This window comes from Akebia trifoliata, chromosome 5, assembly GCF_017979445.1.
Source record: "Akebia trifoliata isolate Shusen 1 chromosome 5, ASM1797944v1, whole genome shotgun sequence".
Taxonomy (NCBI): domain Eukaryota; kingdom Viridiplantae; phylum Streptophyta; class Magnoliopsida; order Ranunculales; family Lardizabalaceae; genus Akebia; species Akebia trifoliata.
The window spans coordinates 25,306,846-25,328,491 of NC_141379.1; the positions used below are offsets into that span (position 1 = coordinate 25,306,846).

General features: G+C 33.4%; 1 long non-coding RNA gene across 1 annotated transcript; it reads right to left on the reverse strand.

Moving 5' to 3' along the window:
- Positions 1-10,913: 10,913 nt before the first annotated feature.
- LOC147401771 (uncharacterized) lies at positions 10,914-14,525 on the reverse strand. The gene is made up of 2 exons (XR_015178228.1): positions 14,386-14,525; positions 10,914-11,147 (listed from the first exon to the last, which is right to left on the reverse strand). It is a non-coding gene; the product is annotated as an uncharacterized LOC147401771 (long non-coding RNA).
- Between the last annotated feature and the right edge of the window lie 7,121 nt (positions 14,526-21,646).

Genomic DNA, 21,646 nt, shown 5'->3' on the forward strand with positions numbered 1-21,646 from the left:
TGTTATAACTTTCATTCTTTTCAGATTAGTTGTAACATGACTTTACACATTAATGCTCAATCCGTTTCAGGTGTGATCTAACCTTTTATTTTTCCTTACTGCTTGCATATTGAGGACAATATGTCATTTAGGTTTGGGGGTATTAGGTTAGTTCACAATTGCATTGCATTGGTAGTTTAGTTTCAGATTTATTTCATTGCTAGTTTAATTTCATGTTAAAAAAAAAAAAATTTTAAAAATATTCAACACTTTCGAAATATTTTCTTCAAAATCTTTGTATATATTTTTTTTACATATGAATTTCAAATCTCTGGCTCATGTTCTAACTTTTGATTAAAAGTTCTTTTTGGTTATTCCTCATTAAGAAAATTATGAAAGAATTACTTTAGAAATTTACTTCTGATTAAATATTTGAAAAGATAAGATTTTTTTGGAACAAAAGTTGACCCTCTTCTCTGTCTAGAGTGTTAGGGAAAACCTAGTCTAGTGAACTATGACTTATTTGTCCCTTGGTTGGCTTGTTAGAAGAAAAACAGAACTGGAGTTAGTATTACTTAGACAGCAACCATAGGATTAGACTGGGTACCTTGAAAAGGGCTACCTGCTTTTTGTAAAAAGAATACCAGAAAATGGTGAAGTGTGATAAAATCTAAAAAAGAAGCAGAAAATACGAGAAAAATGTTAAAGATGGCTAGAATTCAAAAATGAAAAAAGAGTCCAATGAGATCAAATAGTGCAGTAGGTGAAAGCCGTCAATGGTAAAAATGTGAGTAAACTGGAATATCACAGATAAAGCCCCTTAGAGGTATTAAAGTGAATATCCACACCTCTCACAATCCCAGACAGGATGCTTAGTTTCGAGTTAGAACTTAGGTAGAACCGACCATTCTTAGCAGTTAGGAGGTGAAATCTTGTTCTTAAAAAGATGTTGCTTTTAAAAAAAAAAAAAATTCAAAGAATCACACAAGCACTCAAGTTATCTTTCAAATTTTCTGAAAATGAGGAATAAAAACTTAGAACTTTGTTCAAACATAAATGACCTTTGACTGATTTATGAAATGTCGTTATGTTCACTTTACATACTTTGATTTTGATTTTAATATTTTTGTAAAATGTTAGAATTTTGTTGGTATATTCTTTCACTGCAAACCCTCACGAGTCAAACTCGTCCACTAGGGGTAACCTAGGGGTTTAAGGGCTTACTGCATAAGTTAAATGCAGTCGGGAACCTCACGAAAGAGGAGTTGTTTAGATTTAAGTTTTGCTCGGGACTAGCAAAATTGAGGTTTGCGGGTGTGATAAGGTCCCAATTATTCGATTTTGGGACCATAATTGCACTAAGATTACCATTGCATAAATGTTAGTTCCTTTAAATAATTGTAAAATTATTTCATTTATCCAAATTAATAGAGCTAATTAGATTTTATTGTTAATTGTAGATAAATAAAGCGCACGTGAAAGTTATTAAATCGCGAAACAACTATGGTTACAATATACGAGCCAAAAGGAAGTTTCTAGAAAAATCTCGATCGATTTGGGCGCCACGTCACCGCGCCGCGGCTAGGCATGACCGCGCCGCGGTCATCTCGAGGAATTTGTCCTCGAGATTTTCACAGAAGCTTCCAATTGCTTCGGTGGTTGTAACTGAATGGGTAGTTCGAAGCAAATCATCCGAAAAGTTGACCCGATTGCCCGAATACGATCATTATAAATTTGAGGGTTGATTTCAAAGAAGGAGTCCCCTCTTGGGTCCCTCTTAGGCTCTTCTCCTCTTCTCTTCTTCCATAATTTTTGATTTTTCTTCTTTTAATTCTCTGTAATTTTTCCTTTGGGTGAGATCTTGAGTGTAGTGAGAACATCAAGAGGAACCATTCATTGTTTGTGTAATTGTTGGGAGAGCTATAAAAGAAGAATTTCGGATCGATCATCATCTTCATCTTCTTCACCTATTCTCTCTTTTCTCTTTTATTATTTTTCTGCAATTACAATGCTTGCAATGATTGGCTAAATTCTCATTAGAGAAGTTAAGGAAGCCATAGCAAATTAATCCCTCTAGTGTAGATTTAAATTCTTGTTTTGCTTACATGTTTTAATTCTGAAAATTCTATTCTGATTAAGGTAATCCAACTTATAATTCTGATCCAACTTAGATAGCCATTACTTAGATAAGTTCAAGAATGGCTATGCTATGTGAAAAATTAGAAGATGAGTTGGGCAATCTCAATCATACTAGTGTTTTCATGAATATCCTTTGATTACTCTTAAGGATTTAATTGTTCCACCGTCCGATCCATGAGCAATGACTTGCTCCATGGATTGAGTTATATTCTGAATTTATCTACATTATGGATTAATTGCAAAGGTTTGATTAACTTCTCTAATCTCTCTCTCTTAGATTTTCAATCTTTTTTTTCTGTTTTTAATTTCAATTGCAAGTAATTTTCATTTCATTTGTGCAACAAATCAATTTTGTTTTTAAGAAAAATCTGTTCTTAATTCTGTTTTGATTTCTAACCGAATGAATCTTTGAATCTTCATTGTCCCTGTGGAACGAATTCGACTTACCCAAAGTCCATTTCTTAATCTCTATTTCTGCATCTCTATTGCAAGCTCTACAACCGATCATTTTGGATCATGTCTCACCCTATGAAAGACTTTTTCAACACCCCCAACTATGATATTCTCCTCATATTTGGATGTGCTTGTTTCCTTTATCTTGGCCCTTATAATCAAAATAAATTACAATTTTGCTCAAAACAATGTGTTTTTCTTGGATACTCCCTTAATCATCAAGGATATCAGTGTTTGGAGTTGAAAATGGGAGCGTTTATTTGTCTTGACATGTAGTCTTTGATGAATCCATCTTCTCATATAAATCACTCAAGGTCATCACACCATTGCCAGTCGAATCGTCTTCTCCGATGGTACTTTACCCAAACCCATCACTTACCACTACATCTCCTACCCTCACCATCAGTGTCCCATCTACAACTACACCCATAATTACCTCGACTGAACCTCCATCAGTTGCACCATTGGTTTCACCAACACCCATTGTTCTGATCGTACAACCCAATGAATCTGTACCATCCTCTATTGATTGATTCCTCCACCCATCATATGATTACTTGTGGAAGAGTAGGTACTAGGGTACCGAACCGTAAGTATGCGTTAGCCACTACAATTGTTACTAAGGTGGTGTTTGTTACCACTTCAAAACGCGGAGTTTATTGGGTTTGCGGTGAAAAACTAGGGTTTGCAGTGTAATTACCGTTTGGTAAAAATGGCGTGACGAGATTGCGGTTCGAAATTGCGTTTGGAACCGCAAATTTGAGAAACGGAATATAGGCGCTTTTTTATTCGCGTTTGCGGGCGACTGATTTACCAAATAAACGGTTCGTGTGTAAATACATTTTTACCCCTGCCCCTTCTCTCTATTCACTTCGACATAACCTTCAATCGATCGAACCTGTCGATCTCAGCTCTCTCTCTCTCGCACCTCTCTCTCTCAATCTCACAATCTCGCCTCTCTCTCTCTCTCTCGCACACTTCTCTCGATCTCACCTCTCCCTCTCGCACACTTCTCTCTCTATCTCACAGTCTCTCTCTCTGTTTTTCTTTTCTTCTCTGTCGAGGACCATCTCAGACAGCTCGCACACGGACTTACCTCTCTCTCTGTCGCACACCGCTCGATCTCACCTCTCCCTCTCTCACACTTCTCTCTCTATCTCACGGTCTCTTTCTCTCTCTCTCTGTTTATTTTCTTGTGTTCTCTGTCGAGGACCATCTCACACAACTCGCATAGATCTGCGTGAACCACAGATCTCGCTGTCGCAAAGCAGTCTCTCTCTCTCTCTCTGTTGAGCCTCGCACACATCTGCGTGAACCACAGATATCACTGTCGCAAAGCAGTCTCTCTCTCTCTGTTGAGCCTCGCACACATCTGCGTGAACCAAGGAGTTCGATCGTCTTTTCTCTCTCGACAAACAGCCGAATCAAGGGATTTGTGGTTCGATTTTTCTAACCCTATAAACATGAAAATTTCTGAATTTTTTTGTATAAATTTTAAGGTCACTTGATTATAGTTTTGATTATAGTTATCTTGATTATAGTTTTGTTATTTCTCTATCGACAAACAGAGATTATAATTTTGATTATAGTTTTCTGGATCGATTTTTATAACCCTATAAACATGACAGCAAACTAGGGGTGTCAATTGGGTACCCATTTAATCATAGCTAGGACTAGAAACTTCAGAAAAAATGGTGAACTCAACAATAAAAAGTGGTGAGTGGTGAGTTTAAAAGTAAAAAAATGTGAACTCGACAATAAGTAAAAAAGCGTTGAGTTCGATAGTAAATATTATGAATTTGACAATATGAGGGACCATAAGAAAGCCTTGGGAGAAAAATCTATAGTTTTAAAACTCATCTTAGTCAACGTTCATCATATGTCTCCTAGAGATTAATCATTTGGAAATCCCTACTTTTGAGTACTTTCCAACTTTTGAACTTCTTGTTGTTAAATTCTGTTCAATCAGATAGGATTGATTCATTATGTGAGATCAATATTTTATTTTACATGGATATCCATCTTTTCCTGATTGTTAAGGTACTCCCGAAGCATATCGATGCAAGTATAAGATATTGATTATGTGGCTAATGTTGATGCATAGAAGTCAATCGTTTAGATCTCAATATTGGCCTTTTGAAATCATCCTGAAGTTGATTTCGAGTTGATCGAGCATTGGAAATAGAGTTATAGGAATGACTTCTTTTTGAGAATCCTCTTTTATAGATGGCTTCGTTAGCACTTTGCCCCCATATAGAAAATTCTGATTCTGCCTCTGATTTGTTACAAGTTTTTACATCAAATGATTCCGTCCGTAGTTACTATGAAATAACCTTCATATGTGTAAACCATTTCAATAATTCCTAAATTTGTAACTTTTTCTCATATATGGGTACACATTTGCACAAGTAAGAACCTCTTTTGTCTATTTATTTTTTATTTCTAAAAGTGTGACTCACTAACTTTTGGCTGATCACGTATAGTATAGTATGAATCAATCCCATCTTAGCCATTCGTTTGATGGTGAACCGTAAACCATATTTTTTGCTAGTATTTTGATTATAATTAATTTTAAGAAAATGAGAACCAAATCTGTGTTAAATGGCATCATTTAGTTCAATAATGAAGGTTAGTGACTGAAAACTGTCGGAATGTAAATTAGAAGTTATGTGGATGTATTATGTATATATGATGTGATGTGGATATGTTATGTATATATGATGTAATGTGAATGTTGAATTGCGTATTATGCAGGTATTTTGTTTATCAGGAAAATTTCATATGTCCATTTTTAAGAGGAGATGCTGCCGAAATTTCTGTTAAATTATAAATTTTTCTATAATTTTTTTTTGAATTATAAATATTTTAAAATTAATACAATTATTTTTAAAAAATTTTATTTAATTTTATTATATTTATATATATTTAGTGTAATTATATATTTATAAGGGTATTCTGGTAAATTTTTATGCATTTTGAGTGTTTTATCAACCTTAAGGGTGTTTTGGTCATTTTACCCTAAACAGCAGATTCTAGAAGCTGTATCAAACAATAATTACCAGATTCTGGTCAACATCACAACACTTTTACGAAGCTGTAACAAACAAGCTTTTCAATGTTTCAGCTTCTGACAGCAGATTCTGACAAAAGAAGCTGACAGCAGATTCAGGCAGCTGAATCAAACGGGGCCTAAATAAATTGATCCTTCATCATTTAGTCAAGCTGTAAAACAACTTGAATGGCGTACTACTATGGGTTTAGAATTTAATGCTCTTAAAAAATGTGGCACATGGTTTCTTGTCAAGCGCCATCCGGATATGAATGTGTTATCAAACAAATGAGTTTACAAGATAAAGCGTAAGTCTGATGGAACTCTTGAACGCTACAAAACTCACCTTGTAGCCAACGAATTTCACCAACAAGAAGGAATTGATTATATAGAGATTTTTAGTCATGTTGTCAAGCATATGATGATAAGACTATTTTAGCACTTGATGTACAACAAAATTGGTCCATTAGACAACTTGATGTGCAAAATACATTTCTTCACGGTAATCTACATGAATAAGTGTACATACGTCTATCCCGAGGCTTTGAGGGCCTTATGTTTCTTGATTATGTATGCCGGCTACGTAAATCCTTATGCGATTTGAAACAAACACTTCTTACTTGATTTCAATGATTTTTAGATAATTTAGAAGATTTGGGATTTGTTGGGTCCAAAGTTGATTATTGTTGTTCACCTATCATCAAAATGACATAACAATTTGTAGATACACAAGCATCGAAACCTTTGGGGAACGTTTGAGTTCATCTACACGGGTTTAGGAGTTGTCACCATTCAATTAAAATGTGAATAGACACTATAAAAAGATTTTATGAAATTCTATTCTTTTTACTTGTACTGAATCACATATCCAAAAGATGAAAGAAATGGTCTATCTAGAGATCTATGGTAAGGAGGGTTGGTTAGGCACTTTGTCCCACCCATCCTAAGATTGTTACCAATATATGATCATAGGTATGGTTTTGAAATACTAACTTGATGTTGAAAAGAACCAAGGAAATTATGAAGAAAAGTAAGAAATTAAATAACTATAGTCTAATTTTAGAAAATGAAATATTTAAGATAACGAGTAAGTTAGAAATAAAAAAAGAAGGTTGTTGTAAATTTTTGTGAACCTAGGATTTTGATAAGAATCCATGAGGATTTCACCTTCTTGGATCTAAAGGCTATTTTAAAAGATTTATAATATAGTTTTAGAAGAAAATAAAATGAAGCAATGAGCAAGCTAAAAATGAAAGTGGGACTTGTTGGAATTTTTTATGAGCCTAGGATTTTTGTGAGAATCCATGTGGATTTTACCTCCTTGAATCCAAATAGTTCTTTTAGAGGTTATGTGCTCATTTGAGAACATTTTTTTGTCAACTTAGCCTTTAAAATAAGGCTAAAGACTTTATGCATGCAATGTATCTATTTTAAACTATTTTTATTGGCTTTAAAGGTTGAATATAGGTTTATAATGACCTATACTCTTGCTTGTAGCCATTTTATAAATAAGTGTGTGAAAGTGTATGCATGTGATGACCTTATCAAGAGAAGATCACCTCCAAAAAGGATTTAATTTTTAGTTCTATTACTATCAATGAAACGAAATAATAACAATTAGGAAGCTAGATTGCAAGTAAAGTAAAGGAAGTAAAGCATCTAAATTATGAATGAATATAAAACATGAAAGGAAAACCTAAGCTAATGCTCTCAAAGAGCTTATTGAGGGTTTATTATAGGAGATTGCCTCTAAGAGTTCTTACTCTCTACCTCCTAGCATTACAAGAATAAAATTTAGATTTACATTACTATAAACAAATAAATCATGAATGTAAACTTGCTTAAATGAAAAGAAAGGGATAAGTAGGAGAGGGAGGTTTAGAAGATGGAATAAAAGGTTTAACCCTACCTTGATTTTTTTCTTCTTCTTTTTCTTTATGGTTTGATTTTCTTGGAGGTTTTGAGAGAATATGATGGCTTATAGAGGTTTGAGAGAGTTTGGGCAGAATTTTAGATTACCTTGAGCTCCCCCTACCCCCCCCCCCCCTTAAAGAGAAATTTGGACAGAAATTTTGATTATTTCCTTCCTCCATTTTCCTTGAATGAGGATCCTATTTATAAGTGTTTGAGAGATCATTGGGGATACACTTGTCCCAAATCTTGGAGTTCTCAATATTTGTAATAAAACCTCCATGCAAAAAGTCATTTTCATATTCTAATATTAGTCTTGATGGTCTTTATCATTTAGTTGAGTTTTACCAATCTTGATCATTAATAGGTATGATGGTAAACATCCCAAAAGTTCTAGATAATTCTTAACAAAGGTTAAAAGAGTTCTAAGATCTTAACTTTGAGTCAATTGAGAATGAAACAACACAAATGACATATAATTAGATTGAAGAATTTTGGCTTCTTTGGTCATTTTCCTTGAAAGAATCTCTAATAAATTAAGGATATATTGGTCATTAGGCACAAGTTCTAGAGAGTTCTCTTGAGTGGACAAATTAATCAAAAGTTATGAACATTGATCATATTACATTGAATGCCATGAAAATCCTTTGAATAATGAAGAATTTAAAAGGGGTAGAAAATCTAATATGTCTTAATAAACCAAGGCTAGTGAGGTAATTGACTTCAAATGGGAACCAGCTTGATCGAAAGTCATTGTTAGAGGATTTGTTGAATTACTATAAAAAAAAAAAGATAAAAACATTATTTAAGAAAATAAAATAAGGGTAAAAAAGTAAAATGACAAAATTTTCTTGAGAAAAAATAATTAAGATAAGGTTTAAAGGGTAATTAACCCTTAACAAATTCGAATACATATGGGTCTCCTAACTGTCTAATAGAATTGGCCTTAGGTTACCAATGACAAGTGCAAAATTCCCTTTTGGCCGTTGGTCATCTTCATACCATTCAAAATTTCTTCTAACTATTGGTAACCTCTGGTCAGGCTAAAAAAATAAGCTTGGTCGTTGGTTACCACCATACTGTGCAATTTATTCCTTTGTACAATGGTAACCTATGGCCAGGCTAAAAATTAAGCTTGACTGTTGGTTACCACCATACCAGGGCAAAATAAAAAAAAATGCATTAGTTTGTTAACTCCACGTGGGGTTCTCGCGATCATTCGAAAAATGACTCGGGTCAAATCCTTTATTAGAAAGCTTTTGGTGCTTTCGGGCTCGGTCTAGGCAAAAATGGGGTGTCTACACAATTTTGTTATTAATTTATGTTTGATGATATTCTTCTCATATATAATAATGAAAAACATTTATTACATCCCTATTGTTGATCTACGATGATTATTTGTTATGAAAGATCTTGGAAAGTTGCATTACTTTCTTGGTCTTAAGATTGAATTCACTCTTAAATGACTCTATTTAACTCAATCAAAGTATGCCATGAATCTTCTTTATGGCACCAAAATGGATGGTGCAAAACCTTATACATTTTCTATTCTTAGCGGCAAGAAAATGACGTCAACAGATGGTGATTCTCTTCCCAATTCTACTGAATATTGAAGTGTGGTGGGGGTTCCACAATCTTACCTTAACTCATCCAGATTTATTTTACTCGATTAATCAACTGTGTCAATACATGCATCATCCTACTACTACTCACTAGACTACAGTCAAACGTGTATTGAGATATGTCAAAGGTACTTATGATCATGGCCACTTTTTTCAACCTGGATAGTTAAAACTAAAAGCCTATTCCGATGCTGATTATGTTGGTAACCCCGGTGATAGAAGATCTACTAGTGGTTATTGTAGTTTTATTGGATTTAATCCCATTTCATGTAGCCCACTATATCCCTGGTCTAGCACGGAGTCTAAATATCATCAACTTGCTCAAACTACAGCTAAGATCTCTTGGTTGCGATCTTTATTCAAATATCTATGAAACTATTTGTCAACTCCCCTTATTTGATGGGATAACATAAGTTCAATCTCTCTTGTATCCAATCTTGTCCTTCACGCTCGAACAAAACATTTGGAGGTAGATTATCATTATGTTCAAGAGAAAGTGGTTCGAAAAGAACTTGATGTTCAATATATAAGTACCGAAGATTAGGTGGTTGACATTTTCACAAAAGGTCTCTCCACTATTCGATTTCAAAAATTAACGGACAAGCTAATGGTTTGTCAATGGCCCATCAACTTGCGAAAGTGTATTAGAGAAGATCTTTGTGTGAAGCACCAAACCAATCCCTTTGAAGCATCACATCAATCTCTTGAAAATAGAACTGGATAATAGCCTTATCTAGAGCAAGCTATTACATGAATATATCTTGAATCCCTTGTAATCGTCCCTTTAATTTGGTTGTGATCCCTTGTAATTTTCTAATGATTCTTTTGTAAATTTCTATATAATAATAGATTGAGAGAATAGTTCATAACCCAGTTTTTGGGATTGGATAATTCCATTAAAATCCTCATATTGATTTACTTTAAAAGATAGGTAGTTGTACAATGAACATCAATCGAAGAAAGAAATGTAGGGATCAAGATCTTTCATGGACTTTAAAAATTAAAATTAATCCATGACAATAATGCCATTCACATATATCAAAAGAATAATTTTCTTGCCAAATCCGATAATAATAAAATAAATAAATAATTTGATTGTTGGTCAAAGAGTTGGCCTCAAATTTTCTTTCCCACTAGAAAACTTATTTTTCGAATTCTTAGTAAATAGTTAATTATTTTCCCAATTTCTTAGTAAATTTTTTTTCCTTTTGAAAATATTATGTTCTGCAGGAAAACCTTTGAGAAAGTCTATTTTGGAGAAAATGTGATTTTTCAGTATTTGAATTGTCTTTTGCCAGCAATTTATCTATCATTTTCTTAAACTTTGAAAAAAATGATTTTCCCATGAGAACATAAAATTTGAGACAATCCTACACTTTCACCTATTAGAAAAAAGACTTTAGACATTACCTTTTTAATGATGTCTATTCTTCGAATAAAAAAGTGCATGTAAAAGGTCGTTTTTTAAACACCATTTTTTTCAAAAATGATGTTTAAAGATCAGACATAAACTTATGCCTAAAGTTCCACACTTTTTTGCACGATCTCTCCACCAGCAAAAAAAAAATGCACTTTAGATTTAAAAATTGATATTTATTTAAAGAAAAGTGACATCTGAAGTTTTATTCTATCCTATTACTCTGCCAAAATCTAATTTTCCAGTTCAATCAAATGCAGTTTTAAAATTATTTGCATGACATGCGATTTTCCCATAAAAAAAACTCTAAAAGTGTGAAATTAATCTAAATAAGAGGCTAAAATGAAAATAACCTTTGCTTTATTTAATACATAATTCAATAGCAAAGTAGATTATTTAAAGAGGTTATAAAATATGTCTTTCCAAGTCCGGGGGGCATCCTTGAAATCACAAATGTCTGGTTTTGGATCTACAATGTTGTTGCTTTCACGGTGGCCCAACGACGCGCACGTTTGATGCGGTGAGCAAAGTAAATCGGTAGCCATACCGCTCTGGCTCACCAGCAACATCAGCATTCCTATCCATCAAACCACAAAATCAGAATTAATTTTTTAAAAAAATAGTTCAGACCGAATCCAACGTGTCCAATTAGATTTTGTAATAGAATTGGTTCGTTAATGAACTAGTACTTTTTGTGAACCATTTTATAATGTATTGTGATAATCTATTAAAAATCAAAATGATTGGGATCCGTATAGTCATGAAAATGAACTCATATGTTCACACACAATTCCAACCGTGTAAATAGTAATCCAACTGCCATGTTTATCTTCGAGATTCATACTATATTTTTGGGATACTTATTTTATCTTGACTCTTGGATTTTGCATGTAGATGATCAAAATTGTGAATGAACATCTCACTTTTACTAAACTAGTAATAAATAAATATTAGTGATATATATTATTTTATTTTAATGAAAATAAATCAAGGTACTTTATGAAAAAAGTATGCATATTTCTATTTTTTTATTTATATATTATTAAATGTAAATTGATTCACATATTTTCAAAATGACTCACAATGGTTACCCACACATGATTTAAAATGTTTATGTTGTAAATTTTTTTTTTTCGTTGAGTCATAAATTCAAGGATAAGCTAATGTTTGGCAATAATGACAAGAAATTCAGCACTTACTCTTCTCTAGCTAGTAAACCCAGCAAATTAGGTGTGTCAATGGATCATGTTATACTAGGGCTATCAATGGATACGATCAGACCCAAAATCCGATCCGTTTCGATAATTCTCGGTCTGGTTTAGGACTATCAATATATAGGCTTTGTTTTGGTCTGACCCAGCCCGTCAGTGTTTGGATTTAGTTATTAAGCCCATTTAATTATAGGGCCGGATTTGAACTTTCGCGCAACATGCTATACTATATTTAAATACAATATATAATAATTTTTTTTATTTTAAAACTGATAATGATCCCCTTAACTTCTTAGTTTCTTTGAGAATTAAGAGATTGTAAATTTGATACCAAAGATGAAAATATGTTTGAAAAACCCAATAATCAAATATTATTTTTTATCAATTTATTGTTGTTTAGTATTAGGGTTGTAGCCTAGGTGGGTTGGAGGGCAAACTCAGGCTCAACCTAAGTGGTAGAACACTCAACCCAAACATCGGGACTGAGTTCATTAACATTAGCTCAACCCGAGCTTGAGCTTGTGAAATTGGGTCGAGCTTGGGTTAGATCGAGTTAGGTAATTTCTTAAATTCATTTTGATCTACAGTAAATAATATTTTTTAAACAAGAAATAAAACATAACTACTTGTAAATAGGAACAAATTTAAAAAATACCCAAAACAGATCAGTTGACATTTAAAATATGAGTGCTGATTTTCTAAGTAGGAAGTCTTCACTCTGTCAATACTAAGCTGATGTGGCACGGATAAGAAACTATAGATCTTTCATCAGGATACACAACTGCACATCTGCATACATTATTCTTAAAATATTTCTTATTTTCCATGATTTAAATGGGTTATGTACAGGTTGGTTATTCACAAGTCAACACAGTACACTAATGACACGATAATTAAGGGTACGATTGATGTTCCTAACCGCGTTAGAGAGGACAACATGCATAATTACTACCCGAACATGATCAACCTCATTTTTGAGTCGTGTTGATTGATCATCTCCCCTATAGAAAATCCAAGAAAAAAGAAGAAGCAAAAGACGTTTGAATCTTTATTTACATATTATTTTTGCTCAAGGGGGCGTGAGTTAAATAGCTGTACAAATGGTGATAGTTTTCTAATAGTAACATTCTTTCCATAAAACAACTTACCACGTAGAAGTTATAGCATTTGAAATATATACAGAGAGGTTCAGTGTACACATATATCTACGTGTTTTGTTCTATGTGGGTTAGAAGTTTTAGATGAGGAGATCATCCTCACCAAAAATCAGCTCAATCTGTAAATTTTAATAATGTCAAAAGTGATTTATGAAAAATGAACGGTCCACAATTCTTTAACTCATAAATATGGGATTAGAAATTTTAGAATTAGCTGATTTTTGATGAGGATGATCTTCTTGTCATAGAGATCATCCTCACCAAAAATCAGTTCAATTCAAAACTTTTACTACATAGGACAAAACATGTTGTAGATATATGAGTAGATATATCTATATATATATATATATATGGGAGCGGTTCGGCAGCCCTAAAGTTTGCCAAGTTTGGTGCCTAACATTTTTTGTAAATCACTTTTGATGGGGTTAGAAGTTTTGGAATAGGCTGATTTTTGGTGAGGATGATCTCCTCATCATAGAGATCATCCTCACAAAAAATCAGCTCATTTCAAAACTTCTAACCCATATTTTGAAAAATGCTTAGCACCAAATTTGGCAAACTTTAGGGCTACTGAACCGTTCTCATATATATATATATATATATATATGGGGGCGGTTCAAGGGACGTATAGAAAAACATATGTAAAAACAATGGTTTTTCAAAATATGGGTTAGAGGTTTTGGATTGAGCTGATTTTTTGCGAGGATGGTCACTATGATGAGAAGATCATCCTCACATAAAATCAGCTTAATCTGAAACTTCTAAATCCATCAAAAGTGACTTACAAATTATTGATAAAAATTGGAAAAAAATCGACGGTCCACATTCTAAATCATTTTTAATGGGGTTAGAAGTCTCAGATTGGACTAATTTTTTTTTTCCAGATGATCTCCCATAATAGAGATCATCCTCACAAAACATTAGCTCAATCCGAAACTTCTAACCCATATTTTGAAAATTTATTAATGTTACATTGTTTTTACATATGTTTTTTCATATGGCCATTGATCCTGACGTTCCTTTTAAAATCCTACGCTTTACCCTACGTGTTTTGTCTTATATGAGTTAGAAGTTTTGAAATAGGCTGATTTTTGGTGAGGATGATCTCTATGGTGAGGAGATCATCCTCACCAAAAATCAGCCCATTCCACAACTTCTAACCTCATAAAAAATGGTTTACAAAAAATTGACGGTCCACGATTTTTCAACTTATAAACATGGGGCTAGAAATTTTGGAAAGAGCTGAGTTTTGATGAGGAAGGTCTTCTAACTATAGGTGTCAAAGAATGAGCTGATTTTTGATCAAGAGGGAGGGGCTCCAAATAGGTGTCAAAGGTTAACAATGATACAAATAGTCGACAATTGCATCACTAACCCAAATGAGGATAGATAGAAAATATAATAAGGAAAAGAAAAAAAAAAAAAAAAAGAAGGAAAGACAGCAAACCATAGGCAAGGAGAAGACCGAAAACGGAAACCTTGCTTGGAGCCATTTCTTCTTCCTGGTTTGATAGATGAAGATGAAGGCTGTTTGTTCTATCTTTATAGAAAAAATCAAATGGGCTTTGGGTAAAAGTCCCCGCTGAGTGTGCAGTTGTGATAATAAAAGCAAATTAACTTTGGGTCATAGTCTTCTAACTGTGCAGTTGTGATAATTAATTTCGTTTAGTCCATTTTTGCGAGAAGTGGCTTGCAAGTACAATCAATGTGTTATTAGTTTCACCTCACCGCTATAGATCCTCTACTCCAAGACTCATTCATTACCTAGCTCCAAGTCTTATTTTTCAATACGTGGCATGCTCTATTAGGCCCACTAACCCATAAATGTTTATCACACCCTTCACTTTGGTGATCTTAAACCCCAAAAATCAACCTCCTTGGTACATTTTAGTAGAACCTTTTATTATGGGCATACTTCCATCGACCACAGGACAGTTCATAGAGCCCATGATAAAAATTACTGGATCCAATTACCAAAATATCGATGAGGCTAATTTTTAGTACAGTTCAATAAAAGGGAGAGCATATTTTTTGTAGTGCCTTTTTTCCTATATTTCCCTATAGTGCTTATCAATGGTTGAGATCATACTTCATTATCAAAATAACAACATCCTTTCATTTAAATTTGTGAGTTCAATAGTCATTCGCTATCTTACTTTTGATCAGGTCCATAATAATTTTATTATTAATTAAAAGATATCTAATTTAGGTCATGAATCCAATAGGATTGTGTTGTTTTCTTCTTCTTGTATGTGTGTTACTTTATCTATCGTAAAAAAGCTGATACATGAAAAACATGCCGCAAAGGATCTCCTCCACAACCAAAAATGAGGGCAACATAACATTAGGGGTCATAAGGTCAACTTCAACGCACTTCATGTCTCACTCTCCATCCCTTCTTAATTGATGTTCGTTGTGTAAATTATCAATAAAAATATAAGAGAACAAAATAAATAAAAACCTTAGCAAGCAATGATCAATCTATAAAATTAAACATGTTGATCCAGTAATTTCTTTTGACTTAAAACAATTAATTAATTTTAAAGTATTCAAGAAAAGTTAAATTAAGACTAATCTAAAATAAAAAGGAATGTGATTCATAATGTAAAAATTAAATTAGTCAAATCCGCCAAAATAATCCACCTTATCAAGTTATTTATTTCTTATTATCTCGATCAAATTAACAAAGCTAATGTTATTGGATCGAAAAATGAAATCTATTAATCCTAATATTAATCCCAAAATTTTATGATAATATTTAATAAGACGAAATCAAAGATAAAATATTTAATCTCTAATCAAGTATAGTTTAACTTGATCTTATCTAAGTTTAAACTATCAAAATCATGTGATTTCTTCTTCCAAGTTTGAGAGATGAGGATGAAGGCTGTTTGTTCTATCTTTATAGATAAAATCAAATGGGCTTGGGGTCAAAGCCCTCATTGAGTGTGCAGTTGTGATAATAAAAGCAAATTAACTTTAGGTCACAATTTACTAATTGTGTAGTTGTGATAATTAATATCGTTTAGTCCATTTTTGCGAGAAATGGCTTGCAAGTTACAATCAATGAGTTATTAGTTTGACCTCACCACTATAGATCCTCTACTCCATGACTCCTTCATTACCTAGCTCCAAGTCTTAGTTTTCAATACGTGGCATGCTCTATTAGGCCCACTAACCCATGAATGTTTATCACACCCTTCACTTTGGTGATCTTAAACCCCAAAAATCAACCTCCTTGGTACATTTTAGTTGAACCTTTTATTATGGGCATACTTCCATCGACCACACCATTCATAGAGCCCATGATAAAAATTATTGGATCCAATTACCAGAATATCATGAGGCTAATTTTTAGTATAGTTTAATAAAAAGGAGAGCATATTTTTTGTAGTGCCTTTTTTCCTATAATTCCCTGTAGTGCTTATCAATGGTTTGAGATTATACCTCATTATCAAAATAACAACATCCCTTTGTTTTAATTTGTGAGTTCAATAGTCATTCGCTATCTTACTTTTGATCCATAATAATTTTATTATTATTCAAAAAGATATCTAGTTTAGGCCATGAATCCAATATGTTGTGTTGCTTTCTTCTTCTTGTGTGTGTCACTTTATCCTCCGTAGAAAAGGTGATACATGAAAAACATGCCACAAAGGATCTCCTCCACAACAAAAAATGAGGGCAACATAACATTAGGGGTCATAAGGTCAACTTTAACGCGCTCCATGTCCCATTCTCCATCCCCTCTCATTAAAACAAATATGGAAATTAGGAACGGTTTATAACCATTTCTAAGATAGTATGAAACGGTTTGTAAACCGTCTCTAATCGAGGCGTCGTTAATAAATTTAAATGGTTAGAAGCCGTTTTAGATTTCAAGATTTGAAACGGTTTAAAACCGCTCAAGTACTCAGAATTTAGAACAACTAAAAATCGTTTCAAATCTGCGTTTATACTAACAAAAAAAAAAAAGAAGATCTTAGACATCGATTTAAAATCCGATGTCTATAAGATTGATATCCTAAGTCTGAGACTTTAGACATCGGCTACAAGCCGATATCTAAAGTGGTCAGAAATCGATATCTAAACTTAAAAAGAAAATATAATTTTTAATTTTTTTTCTACTCACCTATTACTCGCGGTCAAAATAGACCTAAATAGAGAACATCGAGATTCTCCATCACATTAATTTATGCATAAAAAGAGTTATAATGAGTCATAATTTACAAATCTAAAATTACAATACATCGATAAACCCTTGGCAATCGTTACACAAGCACGGGTGCCTACAAGGAAGCAAAAGGATAGAAACCTCCTTACGCTTGCATGCCCTGCAAACCATCTTCCCTCCCTTGTCGGGATTCCTAGATCCACTCGGGATGACGCTCAGATGGTTGTTCTGGTCAATATAAGAGGCCGCGTCATCAACTTCGTTGTCCCCTTGGGTGTGTAGCATGAGCATTATCTAGCAGTTCACCTTGATACCCCAGTCATATTCAGTCCCACCAGGATTATGGCTTGCATTCATTATAAAACCAGCATTGGCCTGTTAGAAAAACTGAATTTAAAAATGGGAATGAAAGGCATTGATGTAAATATTCAGATGCTGAAAGAATAGAGAAAATGAAAAACATATATTGCCTTCCACTTTCGAATAACAGTAGAAATAATTGGTGTTGACATAATACCATCCTTGCCAAAAATTACATGTTATCTTCAGTTTCCATCATAGATATTTATCTCGGGGTCAAGAATTCGAAACCAACATGAAAATAAAAATCCAAATTGAAGGTAGAAAAAAAATATTTGCATGGAATCACAATAGGTAGGTTCGGAGCATTGAGTCACCATCGAGATTACTTTGTTCTTAAGTTATAACAGTATCTACTAACTGAAAGCGCCCTTGATCTGCAGGGTGCATGGATCCGCTTTTGATTTTTGAGGTTTGGGAGTCGTCACCTAGTTATTACGGTCTAGGAATCGAATATTGACTCTAAAAGATAAATAACACTAATCTACGAAAGAAAATATGGGTCCGGGGATCACGTTACGGGGTTGGAAGGTGTTAGGCACCAACCCCGCCCGATAAACGTCGGTTACTACTTTTTCCAAATAAAATTACATTACTAAAAAACCTAAATAAAAAAAAAAGAATGAAAAATATCTAGATGATCACAACGATAGTTCCTTTAGAATTGATGGAGTGATTCCTTACTTCGTTTCCGTTACTGGATCTACTTCGGATCTCCAAGATGAGGTATATTCTCCTTAGATCTAAGTGCTTCCTAATTTTTGATGGATTTCTAGGTATTTTTGAAGGGTTTCTAGGTATTTTTTGAGCAAAAATTGGGATTTGGTGTTAGGTAAGGAGTTAGGACTTCAAAATTAGGGTTTGGAAAAGGCTAGAGAGACTTTTTGACCTACTTTTTCTAGAGTTTATTTTTACTTACAGAAATAGATTGTACAGGTCCCTATTTATAGATTCTTTTAGGTACTTTTTAGATAGAGTTAGCGTTAGATTATAATTCTTTTAGATAGAGTTAGTGTTTGATTAGAATTCTATTAAAGTTAAGGTTTAATTTTGGTCTTATTAGATTGACTAGGTTTCTTTAAATTAGGATTTTGACTTAAGTTTTATTTGATTGACTAGATTTTAGGGTTTTGACTTAAGTCTTACTTGATTGACTTTTGCGTTTTAAGTCATTTTTCGATGTTCTAGGATATTTTGGAATTGATTTTTTATACGGAAGTCAATGAAAATATCGATTTGTGTCATTTATGAATTTTTTGGCATGAAATGATCATTAACTTCATAAGGGGCATTTTCGTAATTTTGTCGATTTGGTGAAAAATTGACAAAATGGCTTATTTGGTTTAAATTTGTTATTTTATGTGTTTGAAAGGGTTTTCCTAAGTGTACTATAGGCTCTAGGGATGTTTAGATGTTAGGGGTATTTTGATAATTTGATCATTTTTTAATGATTTTTATCGTAAAGCTCATTTTTGTCTAAAAATGATGATTTCTATGTTTTTGGGGTCATATTTTCCTAGTGTAGGGTGGTTTCTACAATTTTGTTAGTTCGAGATACCTCATCCGAATTTTTGAAATACATCTGGTAATCAAATAGAGCATTAGAATAAACATCCATCATTGAAAATCGCTGCAATCGGGTTGACGAGTTGATTAATCAGGCGAGTGCAAAAATGGGGTGTCTACAAATGTTCCTATTTGGCAGAAGGTTGAAGCAAATTAGATAGCAAATCTATTTTAGTAGATAGTGCGATATCTGAATGCTAAAGCTAGTGACAGTTCATTTTACAGCCTGATTTAGGAATTCATCGAGGCATTTGGAACCTTGAGGGTAAAACTCTCCTCAAATAAAAGGTTGTCAAGTCCTCGAGCGAGAACTCTCACTGACTGTGTCAAATCCTTGAATTTTAGAAAATTCTCCCTGACTAAAATGTGCAAGTGTGCGCACTTGAAATCTGAGATAAATCTCAAAAGGTCTGAGCAAAATCCGATTAAAATCTGAACAAAACATAAAATCTAAGAAAACCTGAGAAAAAATTTGACTTTAAACAAAACTTGAAGAAATTTGAGGTTTGAGAAAAATCTGAGCAAAAGTTGATAAAAAGTTGAATGTTATACTTTACCTACCCTGGGTGAAAGAGTAATGAACTTATTTTTCTAGGAGTCCTACTCTACCTGCTCGGGATGAAAAAGTAATGAACTTCTTTTTCTGGGAGTCTTACTCTACCTGTTCAGGGTGAAAGAGTAATGAACTAAATTTTTTGGGAGTCCTATTCTATCTGCTCGGGGTGAAAGAGTAATGCACTAATTTTTTTTTGGGAAGTTCTACTCTACCTACTTAGAGTGAAAGAGTAATGAACTAAGTGTTTTGGGAGTCCTACTCTACCTTCCCAGGGTGAAAGAGTAATGAGCTAATTTTTTTGGGAAGTTCTACTCTACCTACTTGGAGTGAAAAAGTAATAAATTAATTTTTTGGGAGTCCTACTTTACCTGCATAAGGTTAAAGAGTAATGAACTAATTTTTTTGGGAAGTTTTACTCTATCTACTCGGAGTGAAAGAGTAATGAACTAAGCTTTTTGGGAGCCCTACTCTACATGCCTAGGGTGAAAGAGTAATGAATTAATTTTTTTGGAAAGTTCTTCTCCACCTACTCGGAGTGAAAGAGTAATGAACTAATTTTTTTGGGAGTCCTACTCTACCTGCCCAGGGTGAAAGAGTAATGAACTAATTTTTTTAGGAAGTTCTATTCTATCTGCTCGGGGTGAAATAGTAATGTATTAATTTTTTCTTTGGGAAGTTCTACTTTACCTACTCGGAGTGAAAGAGTAATGAACTAAACTTTTTGGGAGTCCTACTCTACCTGCCCAGGGTGAAAGAGTAATGAACTAATTTTTTTGGGAAGTTCTGCTCTACCTACTCGAAATGAAAGAATAATGAACTAATTTTTTGGGAGTCTTACTCTACTTGCCCATGGTGAAAAAATAATAAACTAATTTTTTTGGAAAGTTCTACTCTACCTACTCAGAGTATAAGAGTAATGAATTAAGCTTTTTAGGAGTCTTACTCTACCTGCCTAGGGTTAAAGAGTAATGAATTAATTTTTTGAGAAGTTCTACTCTACCTACTCGGAGTGAAAGAGTAATGAACTAATTTTTTGGAAGTCCTACTCTACCTGCCCAGGGTGAAAGAATAATGAATTAATTTTTTTGGAAAGTTCTACTCTACCTACTCGGAGTGAAAGAGTAATGAACTAAGCTTTTTGGGAGTCCTACTCTACCTGCCTAGGACTAATTTTTTGGAAAGTTCTGCTCTACCTACTCGGAGTGAAAGAGTAATGAACTAATTTTTTTGGGAATCCAATTTTATTTACCCAGGGTGAAAGAGTAATGAACTAATTCTTTTTTTTGGAAAGTTCTACTCTACCTACTAGGAGTGAAAGATTATGAACTAAACTTTTTGGGAGTCCTACTCTACCTGCCTAGGGTGAAAGAGTAATAAACTAATTTTTTGGGAATAAATGGGGGATTTACACCGCATTTGATTTTTTTTTAAATAAAAAATTGGATTTTATGAAGGTCTGGTAAACATTTTAACTCTCTTTGAATGTTAGGAGTTTTCAAAATTGCTATCAAGAGGGTAACCTTCAATTCAAAGTTAACCTTATCTTTCGGGGTTGAAATTGACCAGGCTTCAGAATCAAAATGTCCCTACTTTGATAGAGAACATTGCACTGGGGATAATTGAACATAATTTGAATACGAATGCCTTTAGTGTAAGGGGGAAAATTATACTCTTTAGAAAAAAGAAGTGCCCTTGTTATGAAAGTTTGAAATCATTGATTATCGCAAGCGCAATAAAGATTTAACTTTTAATTTTGACTTTTTATATTGAAAATTTTGAGTCAGGCTCAAAGAAATTGGAACAAAATATTTCTTTTTGAAATTCATCATAGAATTTGTTTTTTCTCCTCGTCAGTTCACTTAGGGACATGAAACTCTTCAAATCAATCATAGACGAGATACTTATATCCACTGAGTCTATATTTGATTTAAATTGGGTATTGAAACTTGAGCATTCAGATTTATGATGTTTCGGCTCGGATCGCCTTTTCAGCTTCTCAACTCAACGAAGATTTTCTTTTATTTTTTTGTTGCTATAAGTTTTGCCTAGATT